General features: G+C 42.8%; 1 long non-coding RNA gene across 1 annotated transcript; it reads right to left on the reverse strand.

The window, feature by feature from the left end:
- Positions 1-3756: 3756 nt before the first annotated feature.
- Positions 3757-5596, reverse strand: LOC124405594. The gene is made up of 3 exons (XR_006929125.1): positions 5495-5596; positions 4729-4813; positions 3757-3921 (listed from the first exon to the last, which is right to left on the reverse strand). It is a non-coding gene; the product is annotated as an uncharacterized LOC124405594 (long non-coding RNA).
- Positions 5597-13310: the final 7714 nt, after the last annotated feature.

The following is a 13310-nucleotide window of genomic DNA, read 5'->3' on the forward strand; positions in this document are numbered from 1 at the left end:
GTGCTTTTGGCGAATCACTTACTACACATGTAATAAATTTAACATCACTTTTTTCTAGTGTAATCAGAAAGGTTTACTGCTTTCGAATTTGAATCTCTTTTTACTGGTTAATGTCAATTCAAATACCTGAAGGCACTCACGGTGTCACGAATATCCTCTTTTCCATACATCAGTAATAACTTCAATCTGGAAATTGTGACAAAAGTCTAACAATTTGCTAAACTCGTCCTGCAACAGCTTGGACGAATCGTCTTAGCTAAGTAATCTAAATTCGTGAAATGATCAATTTTTGTGGATGAACGCGGGGGTAACCGCGAGGCTTTTGTGAGAGGGAATCAGTCGGCGAGACGGCGTTTAGTCGAGCCGAAGAACCGAAGTCTGCCTTGTGAATAACTGAACGTCGACGGAGTTCTCAAGCCTCTGTAGCATCCATGGCGTCTCCTCGTTCCACGGAGCTTAGCACTCCCCCTGCACGTTCAGAACAAGACAATATAATATTATCAAAGCATTGTGCCCGGGTAATTAGCTGCGCTAACGCAATCTCGGCTGATTACAAATTCTGCTCACGGACTCACGGGCTCGTCCTTATACTGCAGTGGAAGAACTGCTCCACGGATGCTCGGACACCTTTCGACGAGGTCGTCGATGGTCGATGCAGTTCACGGCTCGACGGTTTTTGCTGCAAGGATAACGTTCGAGGCGTCTTATTTTGATGTCGAAAAATCCGGTATATAGTTGCGGATCGGGATTCAGACGAGCGAAATTTTCTGATTCCTAATCGGGTGAAAAATTTCGAATCTTCAGGCTGCAGAACTGCGGTAGGTTCAAATTATCGAAGGGTTGAGATTCCAGAAGATAAAAATCCCGACTTTTAATACTACCAATTCAGATTTTTTAGAGGGTAGACATTTTTTCGAACGTGTGAATAAACGATTTCGATTAAGTTTGAATGGAATAACACAAAAATTTCAAAATTCTCTCTTGATTTTACGTAATTTTCCCTATTTCCCCTCAAGTTTGAAGATTTTTGGATTTTCAGAGTTCTGAGATATTTCTATTTCGACCTTGCATACATTCAACCTTCGGCACATCTAGGCTTCACAAAACTTCAGAATTCGCATGAATAAAATGGAACCTTTGACCGTTCGGAGCTTTTAAAAATTCGGAACTGCAACTGAACCCGAAGCTTCCTCGCGAATTTCATTAATTTTGCAAAAACTTGAGCGAGGCTGTAGGATATAAGGAACTTCGGTCATTCGGAGTTTCGATCAGTGAAAAAATTGGCTCATTTTCACTTCCGACAGTTCAGGAACTCGAATATTCGGAATTTCGTTAATTCGAATTGATAAAAGGTGAAGCCGAATTTGTATAATTCCTCGAATTTCCACTACTACCAAGAATTTCTCATCAAGTATCGCAATGTTCGTGGAAAAGCGACACGAGCACGGTCTATTTCTCTGTCCACCCTTCCCCGCCCCCTTTGGCTGTGATAAAGGATTAATAGAAGTTATAAAGTAGAACCGACGGCTTGGGGGAGTGTCGGGTCGGGGGTGTATTACGTGAGTCGACTGGAATAGAGCGGGTATCTCCAAAGGTTATATCGCAGGTTACCATTGCCTCCAGGGTTCCCTTGCCGGGCCAAAGTCATGCGCACGCGGGAATAAAGGTCCGACCAATCAACCTCGAAGTCCATCCCGGAGGCTGACCAGCCGGGCGACCTTCTTCTGGACCGTCTTAAAAAGTAAAACAAGCAGAGGGAGGAATCGACACGGGGAGAATAATGTCAGGTGGGCGATATCCTGGAATCCTGGACCCGGCAGAAATTCGGCTCTAGCTCATCCGCGGCCCTGGGATGCGGTCCAATCTGGTGGAAAATGAACGGGGAGCGGCATCGTGACATCTGCGCTAATTTCACACCGAGATAGCTGCGTCCACTGAGGCATCCACTGCGTCGACCCCGGTCGTCCACGACGCACGTGGGCATCGCCGATCAGGCTGTACAAGGTGATCGGCAACTCTGTGTTCGTGTAGAACGCACACGAGTCTACAGTGGTTTACATCTACATCATACCTACTCACGATCAGTCGCTTTGGACAGGGGGAACGGAGCTGGGCACAGCTGTTTCATTTTGCGACAAATTTTACGGCTTTGATTATCAGAGTCTCCCGCTTCTCGTCTCGGTAAAAGATGACTAGGAAAGTACTCGAGGTGTATCTCACCGATTTCCTTTGTTCTGCGATATATCGTAGTAGGTGTAAAAGCATCAGACACATTTTTTTTTTAAAATGCCAATTCAGCTGTTTAAAGGGTGAAAACAAGCCTTAATGTTCACCCCGAAAAATTAGGGAAGGCCAACTCTGAAGGTAAGATCGAGATTTACATCTTTGTTGAGAAGTTATTGTTTCATCTAAAACGAATTACGTGTCTAGTGTTTTTAATGTACCACAGCATAACACAGGATCAAAAACGAAAAATCGGCGAGATAAAACTTTGGTACTTTCATTTATCGGTTGAATTTTGTAAAGACCGGTTGATGTTACTCATGGCTGCCCAGGTCCAAAGGGATAGGTGATTCCTGCTGTAGCCCAACTTTCGCAATAAAGGGAGCTAGAAAAATACTCAAGATCGTGAGAAGCTTATTAATATTTACACAGCCGGAACAACCCTTTCGAACGACGATTCCAAGGGTGGAAGAAGTCACTATACTTTCTCCCAAACTTCCGTTACTTACTATTATAGCACTGCTGTACTTCAATGTAAGATTTGTAATATCGATTGCAATTGAGTGCGGAAACAAGCCTCTGAAAAGTTACAAAACCTATCTCTCAATGAAAACTTAATTTTCATTTTGAAATACAAGACTCCAGACGGAAACTAAATATCTTACAATTAAGAATGAGAATCTGTGAAGTTTCTGTAATTCCTTGATTCTACTATTCAACTGCTTACATAGATTTTTAACTAGATTGTCGAAAGTGTGCTTACTTCCGATTCCCGGTCCCTTTCGATCGAATCGAAAAATCGAATCGACATTCGAAGAGACTGAAACCAAATCGGTATACCTAAAAAATTAATTTTCCTCCCTGAATCTTCTTCATCGTCTTGAAAAATAAACATCAACTTTCCGCCCGTTTCTGGGTGTCGATAAAGTTGGGGGTAAAAACCCCAGAAGAACGTCACACAACGGGGGGTTGGTTCGTCGGTGCGATCGGGTGGTCTAGAGGTCCCGGACTCGCAGGAACCAATATGTCCATCTTCGGGCGGGCGGCGGCCACCGTGCAAACAGATCAATGCTTCGCGTTCCAATATAAACAGTATTATTGAAACAAAGCCGTTGGTTCGGTCGGGGCGGGTGGTGCAGGGGTCGGGGGGCGATGTATCTCTGCGAGTTTCGCAGGGGGTGTGCAGGGGACAAGAGTTATGTTGCCGCGATATTGTGCTGCGCGGCGCGGCGCGACCGACTCCCTCCCTTCCCACCGGGGGTGGAATCGGCCAGCAGTCAGGGGTTGCTGGAGGAGGGCTGTCGATTCTGTATTATACAACGTCGGGTCTCCGCGAGTGGGTTGAGGGGCCGTAGGGTTGCCTCTCTGCGTTTATATATCAAAGTAATGGCGCACCCACACGCGTATGGTCAATCGCAGAACCTTATACGTGATCCTCGACCTGCGAGGCGCTTGCGCACCCCCAGGAGAAGACACACGTTTAAACCCTTGTGTACGTTTAATATACCTGCCGGTTTATATACGTACCTTATACGCGGTGATCGATGTTAATGTGGATGTGGATGAAAAGCACTTGTCAGTTGTGTACGTATGTGTGTGGATATGAGGGTGTGTGTAACATCGCACGTTTTTCGTCAAAACAAACAGCTCGCCCCTCCATATGGCCCTGTTATATGGCGCAATAAGGTTTCGGCGACCCTGAAATAACAAATCAATAGTCGTTATTAGTTATTGCTACGTTGATATATTCGACACGGGCTGAATTGGTTGTATCGAATTTCGTACCGTTAGACGAAAAAGGGATGCTGATAATAAAATTTCAACGAAATTTCCCTGCTAAGTCGCTTTTGTGATTTAATCGGACGTTGATGTTGGGACTTGGTCTCATACCAAAAGTACAGCCTAAAGAGAGAAGCTTAGATTTTTTTGGTTTTATGATTTCGTCGACATTCGTAATCGCCTATTATTATCAACGGATCAATCGATTTGATTTTACGCTGGTCAAACTATTGGATCGAATACCGAGTTACACTGAAAACGAACGAAATTCCAGAGGAGTAATCATTTTCTGGGATATAGATCGATTTTTCGATCCGCAAGATCCGTCACCGTGATTGAATTCAACTATATGTGGATTCTATTCACTCTCCAGGGTGAATATCATGAATACATATTGCGGGTTGTATGAAGCAATGACCTTGTTAACTTTCATCGCCGTTATAGAAGAAACAGAGGAAAAAACAGAAAAGAAAAAAAGATGATTTTCGGGTTGGGTCAAGAGTCGTTGAGTGGCGGTTTGGGATTTGGAAACCCGGACTAGTGCCATCCGTAATACCAGCTTTTTCTGAAATCAGGGGATGACTTTTCCGGAGAGCTGAATTTTAGCGGGCGTGGCTGAGAACACGCGAGAAGACTGAAAGATTCCAGAGTCAGCAAGGAGGGTTGTCACCCCCGCGTTCGTGCAGGATCCAGCTATAGCAACCCATAAGAAAAATGATATCGTACCGGTAGCCAAAGAGAGAATGATCCTCCCTCTGCACAATGGCGGTGTACCTCCACGTCTACTTCTTGCTCTATATCGAATTCTTATCTGAAACGTTGCAAAAAAAAAAGTAATCTGAAGTTTTGCATGAAATTTCTTTAAAAATATAAACTTCAATATTTATTCAAGTAATTAAAGGCCATAAAACATTGTAATCAAAGTTTACCCAAAGCATCTACAATTCATCAGTATGAGTCAAAACTTTTTAGGTCAATTATATGAAACTCTAGTTGCTACCGAGAATTTTTCCTCGGATCTCAGGTTGAGTGAAAACAATAAAAAAAATCATCAAATTCAACCCTTCGTGCAGTTTTAAATTTCTTTACTTTTGATCCATCGGTCATGAAGTTCTAGTCGGTCTGAGCTGTGGCTAGAATTTTCCAGAAAGACTGTTGACACCGACCAGTGGGCGGCATGCACCGCGACTCCTGGAGGAATATCAAATATAACCGGATTACTCGAGACGTGTTTGAAATACCGAATTCCAAAGTGGCTGCACCAGCGTTTCCCGAAGACCACCAGCCGAAACAATCCACGTAGTAAATAAAGGATTGCTTTTCCTTGGTCAATATTGATTTTTAAATTGACCCTGGCACGACGTGGAAAGCAGGAGAGACTGCCTCCTTCTCTCCGCTCGCTTGCAGGCCCGGGTAACCCGGACCCACCGGTTTGCCGTCTTGGTATACACGGAATTTGATTATATATAAATGCGAATCGTCGTGTATATACCTCTCACCCTGCAGCAGGAATGGACGCGGGGCTTCGTACATCCATAATTCAGGCAATCGGTGTATTTGCATCGTAGTTTCGAACGAATTCTCTCATGGTCAGCATTCACCGCAAAACCTTTTCCCGTCTCGTACTTAGACCCTTCGCCAAAACCACATATTCTCTCGAATCTTTTTCGAACACCTTCAACTGCGTGTGACTCACAGAGTATTTCATCCGATGCCGTGAACCCTGTTTCGAGAAAAGTTTCAATGAAAGGCAGTTGGTTCATTTTTCATGTACAACAACTCCAAGGTATAAGTTCGAAACAGGATGTCCAGTATCCTGAATCATTATTCACGTGGGATGAGTCATTCATTATGGAGTTTGTCACAAGATGGCACTTGAACGAAGTCCAAGTTTCTCGTGATGTGATTTATTTGAATTTTTGTCCACAGGTAGAAGGAATATATATATGCAGTACCTTCAATGATTGATGATCGATGAACTAAAATTATGAATTCAAACAGAGGGGTGAGTGAGTATTTTTTTGTTGCAAAGAACAAGAGAAAAAATAATGTCAAGTATTGCAGAAGATATCGACTAAAATATATAACCAGACCGGTAAACCGTAAATTTTTCCAATTTGTCAAAGTTCGCTGCACACCATGTTTTTCCTGAAACAAAAAAGGCAGCAACAACTTGAGCGCACGTATGTACATACATGCATGCACGTATGTACCCATGATGCTCGAGCATTCGTTGGCGTTTAAAACAGAGAGCTGGCGGTTTGAATTCCAGATTTATCTGGCAAAAGAGGAAAGAGAGAAAGAGGGAGAAAGAGAGAGAGAAAGGGGGGCAGGGCAAAGGCTAGATGGATAAAAGTGATACGGGGATTTATAAAGCCGCTCACTTGCAGCTGGGGGAAATCTAAAATCCAGTGCCCGGAAAGAGCGAGATAGAAATAGGGAAGAGGGAAAGAGGGGAAGAGGAAAAGAGAGGCGGTGGCACCGGAGGCCAGATTGACTTTCGCGTTTGCAGCCCTGTGCTGCAGAAATGGCGGAATCGGCGAGGTTAGGCGGGTGAGCTGGCTGGCTTGGCGATTAAGACCTTCTTTGATGTTCCCTAAAATGTTTTCGATAAAAGGCGGACGACCTGCTCGTGGTACAGGTGGAGTGCCGCACCGCACGTTTCACCCGCAGGCAAAGAGCCAGAAGAAGGGCGCGCCTCATTTAATTGCGGGAATCTGAAATTATTCAAAGAAATTTCTTAGACGTGATCTTCCCGCTGGAAGAACCTCGTGCCACGGTCAACCGCGAGGAATTCTGCCAACCTAATTCGCCATGTAATCTCCACCCTCCTATCATTTATTTATTTATGGTATTAAGTTGCGATACTCTGATGCTTCGCGTGACTTGGAATGAAGTCGAAGCTTTGCTTGAATTGAATTAACTGTAATGAAACGATTTCGTGTGACTCTAAGCAATTTCGTGAGTAGCAGTGACTTTGAACTCATTAACTCACAATGACTTTGTAATTTCACGTGAATTCAGATGATTGCAAATGATTAGATAATTAGTTTAATCACCTGGAATATTATGATCTTTGAAAGATTTTTTCTCACAAACTTACAAATCAATTCAAGTAACGACTCGACGTGACCACAACGAACTTGTCTAAAAAGAAGATACTAAAAAAAGCTCCCCCGTTTTTTTTTTGTTGTTGGTAAAAGTGTTTCAAGCTGTTTTTCCCCATTTCAGGGTGTGTCGTTATCCGGGAATATGGTATAAACTCGGCTGGAAGTATCGCGAGTGAAGATCGAGGACGAGCTCTCCTCTCCTCAGCGGCGAAGAAGCTTCTCTTCTGGAATTCTTGTGTGACTCCGCAGGCGAAGGAAGGAATTGGATATTCTCACGTCTTGCCTTATCGAAAATTCCAAACAAATGAATGGCACTTTACGGTCTGCTCTCTGCGTATAAGACTGTTGCAGGTTCGCTTGAGCCCAGCCTGAATTTATATTTCATCGTTTTATACACTCGGCAGACCGCCGACGTGCTGCGCGCTCCTGAATAAATAACGAATCAAATCCGCAGCCTGGATACTCGACAAGCGGTATCATTCTGCCTCGATCCCAACATGGAGACGAAATTATGGTCAAAATGTTCCTCAAAATTCAAATCGAGATGAAAAGAATTCAACAGACTTATCACATCGGCCATAAGAATAGTCAAAAGCGTCGCAACTCCGCATTCGGCAGAAATTTGAAAGATAAAAATAGAACGAAAGAGGAATAATAACACCGGAGAAAATTTTACCCCACTGAAACGTCCATCGGAGCCGAAGCTCCGGCATCTAAAAGCCTCTATCCAATTAATTTCGAAATTACATTGTCAATCGCGAAGTTTGCTCGCTTTCGGAGGGGAAGTCGTGGCTCTCCGTTGTTCTACTATATACTCTTCTGTCCGCACATACATGGACTGGTTGGAGTGTACAGGGTGTTCCGGAATACCGCAAAAGCACCGGTCAGTGGTAATCAGCTTACACTTTCGTGAAAAGTGATGAGTTCAAAATGATCTTGGAATGAAAAATTTCTTGTTGAATTCCGTTTATGTTGCAGCCTGCAAATTTTACTCGTTATGTAATATAATGGGAAACGACTTCGTATGGTTGCAATTCAGAAGACAGTAAGAATCTGGGTTGGGCAAAAGGCTTCTGTAAATGACGGTCTTAAGATATTGTCGATTGATGTAACTGTGTTACTAAGAGTTTCTCGGTTCTTGATATCGACTGTATTATGGAAAAATAATGAAGTTTCAATCGGCTCAATATCGGCAATCGGTTTCAAGGGGTTCTGAATATGCATTGAATCATACTTCGGTTCAATAGCATATCCCAAAAGAGTTAGTAATACGAATCTACAATATCGACCAAAAATTTGAGGATTTGAAAATAATGCCTCTAGTCATTACGAGCACAATAAACCCTAAGAAACAGTCAACAGTCAGCGAACAAAACGTTGCTAGGATGATTACGATCAGTCATATAATTCTCGATGTTAAATTTTCTCCGCCAATTAGCAGTACTTTAAAAACGAATCTTGAACGGATAATAAATCCAGTAGATATAGAAAGCGAAGAAACAAAATCTCGGTGTAAAATCTACAAGAAAATACCTTCAAAGTGCATTTCAGGGTTGAAATTCAGCCGGCCCTGTACGCATGGGATGACCAGTGGCGATCAGCGAGGCTTGCACTGTTCTCCCTTATCCCGGAGCACCCTGTACACAGGGAATTCCGAGGTCGGGGGTTGGAACGCAGACAAACGCACACGGACAGACAAAAGCTCGGCCGCTCACGCTGACACGAGACTCGGGGAGTTTCGGCCCGTGTCCACTAGCATGGCGGCAGCTTTGCTGAATGCCCGGTGTGCCCTCTCCGCCTGTACCACCGCCGACGGCGCCGCGCACCCCCGCGGAAAACCAGTACTGACCGACGCCGGGCGTCGCGACGGCCGGCCCCTACACGCCCGTTTCCACGGCAACGCGCTGTCATTAAAGCATCGCCTTATCATAACCGACGCGCGAGCTCCCGCCGCCATCTTTACACCCCCGTTAGACGCCCACCCTCTCGACCTCTGCAGCCTTCCTTTCCTCCCGCCGTTTCTCTGCCTCCCTCTCCCTCTGCCTCTGCCTCTGCTTCTCCCTCACCCTCGCCCTCTCCATCCTTCTCTTTCTCGCTCTTGCTCCCTTCGGTGTCTACGTGCCTGAGGTACCCGCGTACCTTTTCACCCCCGCGAGACTGGAGCAGACTTGCACCCCCGGCTGCTGCACCTTCGTCGTCATTTTGTTTTCTTTCCTTTTTTTTTTTCACCTCTCCAAAAAATCCGGGACCCCATTCGCTCAGAGCTTCACTTGAAAGGTAATGTGCTAGGCTGTTTCGGTACGATTAGAAGGGTGCTGAATTATTATTTCAATATTGTGAGAAATGAATCACTCGCATTTGTAGGTACGCTTTTAAGTAGGATAGATGTGCTGGTTTTTTGGTCACTTTATTATTACTACCTGTACCCATATTCATTCCGTGGAGTTTTATATACGTAAAGACTAATTTTCAAACATTCAAGTACAAATCGGGGATTAGAAATTTTAGCCAAAGCTTGATCAAAGTATATCTTAGTTGCGAGTCGAATAATTGAAGAGATTGAAAGTCAAATTGAATGAACACAGAATTTTATTGAGGTAGTCACAAATTAATTGCGTCAAAAAAGCGAAACTTTCTTGAGATTTATTGTGGTCGATTTGCGGTTCAAGAAACAACCAGCTCATTAAGATGATTAATTTTTCAAAATTAAGAATCTCTATAGTTAATCTTGTTGACTAGTTTATTCACGATCATTTAAACGTATGCTGTTGACTTCTTAATAATGCTTCAGAAAGTAAAAATTTCACTTAACTTCAATTCTTCTCGATCGATATTTGAAAATATTTCTCTAAAGTTCTTGATCAAACAATTTTTCCAGTTGCTGAGGAGGCTCCTAAGGTTTTGTTAGGATTTTGTAACCAAAAATAAATTTTGGCTTCATAGTTCAGCGTCTCATGTTTCGACTTGTTTTTTTTCGCATTATTTTAACTGTGGATAGTAAAGTGCTGAAATCGCTTTAGCAATTATTATTGTTTGTTAATCTCGAGCTATCAAACTTCAAATTTCAGATTTTAAATTTTATAATATTCCATATTAATCTCAAGTACTTCTATGGCGTCCAAAGACCACATTTATCTACAAAATATTGCTTCATAAATAATTAGTTTAACATGCATGTAAATTTTGACATTAAACAGATTTATAAAGTAATGAAGGGAAAATCGAAATGCTCAGATAATGAAAAATAGAGTTGCATACCAATATTTAGAATTTAAAAGCATGTTATAAAATATCCAACATTGTTCTTCATGATTAAAGTTTTAAATTGACAAGTTTTGAACTGACTAGAAAATCCGACACAATGAGGTGAAAAAGAATTACCTCTATATTTCCATTCTTTCACTTTAGACAAAATTTAATCGTAATCGCTGTCTAAATATTATTTCTCCACATTTATATTCCAAGTATTTTTATTATAAATGAAAAGAGTGATGAACAGGTGATTGATCAGATAGAATAAAGATCGAAACCGACTATTTTTATTTCTGCACTATTCTACCTACTCGTAACTTTAGCTGAATGTAAAAATTGAAAAATGATCGCAAACGACGATTGTCGTTTCTCTCAACCCACGAGGAATTTTAATCAAGCGAACATAACTTCAATAGATTCAAAGTGATAATATGAGTTGTAAACCCTAGTTCGTACAACAAGGGTCACGTGCCAGCGTGCAGACATGTAAATTCGGTTTGTGCTGGCATTAATTAATCGTTTTGCAGAAAGGTTCGCGGTATTGGTTGAAAAGTCCGCAGCATCAGCTGAGTAGAGTTATTCAATTTTGCCATAAATCAAATATCGCGCTTTTCCGGGTTTGAATTGGCCTCTGAATTGGATCGTACAGCATCGAGCCGGGTTAGCCGACGTACAGGGGCTACGCTAGTCAAACTGCTCCGGGGGAGCTTTCAGAAGTCAAAACGCGACTCCATTAATCAGCGAATACGGCGTTGGCCACGAGGGATTGGCGTTGAGCGAGAGAACCGACCTCGTATTATTATATCGAATGAAATTAATGAGATACACAGAAACACACTTGACTGCAGGGGATATCGGGGTGCGAGGGCCTCGATTTCGTTCAACTTCCAGTTCCGGCAGAACGGCTACCCTTCCGCAGCTATACGTACCTACCTTTGGCCAGGGGGGGGGGGGGAGGAGGAGATCTCTTTTTTCATACTCCGAGCCAGAAGAGTGTTGGGCCAAAAGGCACAGCGTCGTTGAAATATTTAGTGTAACAAAATTGGATTATATCATAACGTTGTAAAATATAATGCATAAAACTCTTGGAAAAATAAAAAATAAAAACATAAAGCAGAGAAACTTTTATGTCCTGACTTTGTACGATTTTTTATCATTACAATTTTTTTTTTTTCAACACTATTAGGTGAAAAATTATTCGTTCAAAGATCATCGGAGTTTTTCGAAAAATATCTCAGACATTATTGTCAAAAATTTATTCACAGTCTTAGCGAGTCACGTATTTCAATGTCCTCACAAATGTTCGTTTTCAACGGAATTCCCCAGTTACCAAAATTCATTCGATATTAAATAACGGGTAAGAGAAGTTTAATGTTTTACTTTTAAAATAACCAAACATAATGGCGAGAACACGTATATGAAAAAAAAAAAATTCTCAGAGAGTTCAGAATTCTGACTGCTTCAAGAAAAATTGTCTCAATTAACTGCCGTTACACCGTGCAGTGGTTAAAAAATTGGCGATTTCCTGCTAACCGACGTTCTCGGATAATTACCGATGATTTCAATTAGTATTATGGGCTCACAGATACGTGACCTTCGCTCAAGTTTCCATCGGAGGTCTTTGTCCGCTGAAAGGTACCTGCAGAAGTTAACGGAAGTGGTGGCTGGTCGGTGGATTGACCCTGTTCACGCGCACCTGCAGGTCTCTCGACTCAGATGGTCTTGTGTACTGAATTTCCCGGGATTCCCCCTGCGGGACTCTTTATCGCATGCCATCGTCATAGCCGGCAGACAGCGAGACGCGTTTCCGCAATCTCGAGAGGTCTGATGATGAGCAAAAAGAAAAATAAGAATAAACAAAGGATCGAAATGATTGCAGTGGTCTTGGTCCAGTTGACAGACGGCAATTCAGCGTGACTTACAAATCTTGGAAGTATTAATTGTCGAGTAAAATGTCCAGGAAATTGACCTGCTTGAACAATCATCAATTTGTTTTTTCCCGCTAACGAAATTTAGTCGATAATCCTATCTCAAAACTTCTCAATTAATTTTTCATCGTGAAAATGCGCATTTTTCTATCAATTCTTGTTGCGACAAATTTTCAATGTATAGACATAAAAAATGTAGCTCAGGCTTGCTATAAACTTCTGACTATAACAACAACGAAGGTATGCAACAGTCGCGATGCGGAGAACGAGGGAAAGTTTAGCAGGTATAGCGCGATAAATTGGAACAAAGAGGAAACGCGATCTTTTCTCTAATCGCACGGACAACTTTTGTGATATAAGTCTCTGTCGAGTGTCTGATAGCGGGTCTACGTTGTGCCTGTAGACGCCGATGTATGGATAGAGGAAAAGTTTGGCCGACGTGTGTGTGTGGACGGAACACACGTGTCCGCATCTCGTGGTCTTAGCCACGTCCATCCGCAGCAGCCCCCTTTCATCCCCATTCTTCTCCGGCGTTTCCCTCTCGTTTCCCGTCCCTCCGGAGCGGGTCGCGACTCACGGGGTCCTCTAGGAATAACGAGTCTCATTAATCCAATTAACCAGTAAATAATGGGATAGCATTTTCGTATTTACGGGAGGAATACCAGCGTCCCTTAATGGAGTTTTGAGCCGACTATCAATATATTCTTGCCTGCCGGCCGAACAAAGCGCGGGTCACTTCGTTCGCTTACAATTAGTTGTACACCTACTTCATGGCGAGGTTTCGCTAGCGTTACCGCAGTCTGCAAGGGGTACAGATTAATTTAGTATCCTTCTCTCCCTTCCCTCAGAGACAATCAGCTTTACACAAAAGAGGACGGGGTTTCTATTTCGATACGCCTTCAGCCCTCGAACCTCGATATGTGATGAGCTTTTTTCCGTTCTGCAGGGGTTCGCAAAGATCTGAGAAACAAATTTTTCACCGGGAAAATCAATCCTCGGGATCTTGTGATAGTGTATT

The sequence above is a fragment of the Diprion similis genome, chromosome 4 (assembly GCF_021155765.1).
Source record: "Diprion similis isolate iyDipSimi1 chromosome 4, iyDipSimi1.1, whole genome shotgun sequence".
NCBI classification, from domain to species: domain Eukaryota; kingdom Metazoa; phylum Arthropoda; class Insecta; order Hymenoptera; family Diprionidae; genus Diprion; species Diprion similis.